Source organism: Dasypus novemcinctus, chromosome 27 (assembly GCF_030445035.2).
Source record: "Dasypus novemcinctus isolate mDasNov1 chromosome 27, mDasNov1.1.hap2, whole genome shotgun sequence".
Classification (NCBI taxonomy): domain Eukaryota; kingdom Metazoa; phylum Chordata; class Mammalia; order Cingulata; family Dasypodidae; genus Dasypus; species Dasypus novemcinctus.
The window spans coordinates 805589-810021 of NC_080699.1; the positions used below are offsets into that span (position 1 = coordinate 805589).

Sequence of the window (4433 nt, forward strand, 5' to 3'; positions counted from 1 at the left end):
ACACAGAGAAGGAAAGAAGGGAAGAAGGAAGAGGGGAAGGAAGGACTGAAAAAGAAGGAAAGGGGGCAGATGTGGCTCAAACAGTTGAGCTCCCGCCTCCCACAGGGAGGTCCCGGGTTCGGTTTCCAGTGCTTCCTAAAAATACAAAAATGAACACAAGCAAAACAATGAAAAAACCAACTCAGCCAATGTGATTCAGTGGTTGAGTGCCTGCTTCCCACATACAAGGCCCTGGGTTCAATCCCCAGCCCCAGTACTAAGAAAAAATGGAAGGAGGGAGGGAGGCAAGTAGCCATTTGCCCAGGAGAGCATGGGAAGGTTTTGCTGGAAAAGTGGCAGCGTGTCTGGCCCAGGACTGAGCCAGGTTATACGCTGCTTTCCTCGGGACCTTGGAATATTTTCCCTCTGGGTCACTCACTTTCAGTAAATTTTCTGAGATTCTGCTATTAGGAAACCCAAATTTTCTCAAGTTGCTTTCAACAATCACTGTGTTTCCTCATTTATATGTAAAAGAAGTTGGTGGTTTGTTGGTGAATTTCATGTCGCCTTGGCTAGGCTTCAGTACCCTGTTGTTGGTGAAGCACTGCCTAGTTGTTACTGCGAGAGTATTTTGTAGGTGGGATTTGCACCCATAATTAGTTGATTGCATCTACAATCAACAAAGGAGATTGTCTTCAGCAATGTGTGTCATCCCTTATCCAGTCAGCTAGTGGTCTTAAAAGCCAAAACTGAGCATTTCGGGGGTCATCTTCAGCATTGACTCTTGCTGGAATTTCTAACTAGCCGATTTTCCTGGGGAACTCTAAGGAATTCAGCGTCGCCTTTACTGGGGGTTCCAGACTGCATCTGCCAGAGTTCAGACTTGCCAGTATCTGTGGTTGCCTAAGCCAATTCCATATAATAAAAGTCAAAACTTCTTTTTAAAAAAAATTTATTGAAGCTTATCATTCATACATGAACATACATAAACAATAAGTATACAGTAATATTTGTGAACTTATAAAACAAACATATACAACATCATACAGGGCTCTAATACCTCACCCTACCACAATACCTTGCATTGTTGTTAAACATTTTTAATGACTAAAGAGCATCCTCAAAATATTACTACTAACAAAAGTATTTTCCCCCCAACCCACCCTATTATTGTTATCTTTATATCATTTATATATGAACATATATAAAAAAATTAAGTATATAGTAAAAGTTGTGAACTTACAAAGCAAACATGCTTGACATTTTACAGGGGTCCCATACATCAATTCTCCACCAACACCTTGCAATGTCATGAGACATTTATTACAAATTATGAAAGAATATTATCAAAATCTTGCTACTAATTATAGTTCTTTTTTTTTTTTTTTTAATTTAAAGATTTATTTATTTATTTAATTTCCCCCCCTCCCCTGGTTGTCTGTTCTTGGTGTCTATTTGCTGCGTCTTGTTTCTTTGTCCGCTTCTGTTGTCGTCAGCTGCACGGGAAGTGTGGGCGGCGCCATTCCTGGGCAGGCTGCTCTTTCTTTTCACGCTGGGCGGCTTTCCTCACGGGCGCACTCCTTGCACGTGGGGCTCCCCCACGCAGGGTACACCCTTGCGTGGCACGGCACTCCTTGCGCGCATCAGCACTGCGCATGGCCAGCTCCACACGGGTCAAGGAGGCCCGGGGTTTGAACCGCGGACCTCCCATATGGTAGACGGACGCCCTAACCACTGGGCCAAAGTCCGTTTCCCTAATTATAGTTCTTATCTTATATTTGGTGTATTTTTCCCCCAACCTACCCTAATATTATTTTTAAAATATGTTTTTATGACAGAAGTTGTAAACTTACGAAACAACCAGGTACATGTAAAGAATTCCCAAATGACATCCCTCTATCAACACGGCACACTGTGGTGGTACATTTGTTACAGATTATGAGATAATATCATCAGATTATTACCAGGTCCACAGCGTACTTTCGGCACATTTTTTCCATACTCCCCCATTATCAACACTGTACCTCTTTGGCATAGATGCATGAATATTACACTATTACTGCTAACCACAGTCCCTAGGTCACTCCAGTTGTGTTTTCCCCATGCTTCTCCACATTCCCACCACCCTGCAATAGTTTGCTCTAGCTAACAAAGACACTCTTGCTTTTGTACCATCAAGCACAATTCTCATCCACTTCTTGGTTTACTGTGCTATTCAGTTCCTAGATTATTCTCTAGCATTTTGTCAATTGGCATTTACATACCTAGACTACCATTTTCAGCCACATCCCCATTTATAAAACTAACTGTTACTCACCATGTGTTACCGTCCACTCTATACATTTCCACACTTTTACAGTAAAGCTAATTAAAACTTTTACATACATTAAGCATCAGCAGTCCGCTCAGTCCTCCTCTTATCTCCTTTAAGAATCTACCACCTACCACCAGGTCTTGAAGATATTTTCCTACATTTTCTTCTAGAAGTTTTATGGTTCTTGCTTATATATTAAGGTTTTTTATTCATTTTGAGTTAATTTTTGGATAAGGTGTGAAGTAGGGGTCCTCTTTTCTTCCTGTGGCTATGGATATCAAGTCCTCTCAGCACTAGTTGTTGAATGGACCAGGTGGGTTTGATGGGCTTGTCAAATACCACTTGACACACATGCGAGGGTCTGTTTCTGAACCATGGATTTGATGCCATTGGTCTATGTGTCTGTCTTTATACCAGTACCTGGCAGTTTTTACCAGCGTAGCTAGGTAATGTGATTTAAAGTCTGGAAGTGAGAGTCCTCCAACGTTGCTTTTCCTTTTCAGGACCCCTTTCACCTTTCCAGATAAATTTGATAATTGTGTTTTCCATTTATTTAAAAATACTGGTGGAAATTTTATTGGGATTGCATTGAATCTGTATATCAATTTGAGTAGACTTGACATCTTAATGATATTTAGTCTTCCAATATGTTCTTCCAATTATTTAGACCTTTTAAAATTTCTTTTTTAACATTGAGTTGTAGTTTTCTGAATACAAGTTCTTTACATTGTTGGTTAAGTTTATTCCTGAATATTTCGGTTTTATCTGCCATATTTTATTTTCACTACTCTTTTGACACTTTTAATTACTTTTATTGATATAATCTTCATTTCTAGACTCTCTTCCAGGCCTCTCTCTCCTGTCTTTTCTTTTCAGGCTGTAGTACACCTTTTAGTATTTCCTGCAAATCCGGTCTCTTGGTTACAAACTCTCTCAATTTCTGTTAATCTGTGGATATTCTAAACTCGCCCTCATTTTAAAAAAAAACATGGAACAGGTCATGAATTTGTGTGCCATCCTTACACAGGGGCCATGCTAATCTTCTCTGTATCATTCCAATTTTAGTATATGTACTGCTGAAGCAAGCACTGTATAATAAATTTTTACACACACAGGTGCACATCTCAGTGATTCTGTTTTTCTGGAGAACTCTGGCTAATACAGATGATGATGGGAAAAATACATTTAATGGATGAGGAAAGGAAGATTTACAGAGGTTTGTAATTTGCTTGGCAGTCTTGTCCTTCAGAAGAAAGCATGGTGGGTAAGAGGCAGGAGACAGATGCTTGGCTGGACAGACAAGGGAGGCAGTGGAGCTGGTGATCCATCGGGCTGGGCAGGCAAGGGAGGTGGTGGAGCTGGTGATCCACCCGGGCTGGGCGGGCAAAGGTCACTCTGTCTTCACCACCGCCTTGTGGATGGTGTCACCCCTTGACCTGCAGCTCAGGAGGGCACAGAGCAGGCCACGGCATGCTCCTGGTTTGAGCAGGGAGCACCAGGTGCCTGGGCCCCACAGATTTCTGGGAAGAGGCTGAGCTCTCTGAGGCACTGCTCATCTGGATGTTCCCTTGCACAGGCAGCCGTTACCCTGCCGTGGGCTGGAGGTGCTGAGACCTCAGTGCGCACCTTGTGGGGAGAAAGCATGGAAGGGCGGGGCCACGTCCTCTCACTGCGGCTGCTTCTGCCCCGTCCATTCTTCCATCCGTTTGCTCCACCTAGTACCTGGTATTGGGGCCTCATGATATTGCTTTCAGAAGGGAATGCTCGACAGTGGCCAAGAGAAAGCAAAGGTAGAAGGGAAGGAAAGCAGGCACTGTTGACCTCAGGGGACAACAGGTCATAGCCACGATCAAATCTGGTGGGTTTGCCTGTTTTTACAAATAAAGTTTTATTGAAACTCCTCCATCCCCGTATGTTCACATATAGTTCCATGTAGTTTCTGTGGTTGCTTTTGCCCTACAGTGGCAGGTGGGTAGTTAGGACAAAAGATCATATGGTCTGCACAGCTTCAAATATTTACTGTCTGGCTCTTTACAGAAAAAATTTGTCAACCCCTGGTTCACCACAAAATTTTGCTTAGGGAAGTCTTGATAGGACATACACAGTTAACAGCATGCTTTTTTTTTTAAAGATTTATTTT

The 4433-nt window shown here is 42.3% G+C and overlaps 1 non-coding gene across 1 annotated transcript; it reads right to left on the reverse strand.

The window, feature by feature from the left end:
• Positions 1–3275: 3275 nt before the first annotated feature.
• LOC131276353 (U6 spliceosomal RNA) lies at positions 3276–3382 on the reverse strand. Its single transcript, XR_009183866.1, has one exon. It is a non-coding gene; the product is annotated as a U6 spliceosomal RNA (small nuclear RNA).
• Between the last annotated feature and the right edge of the window lie 1051 nt (positions 3383–4433).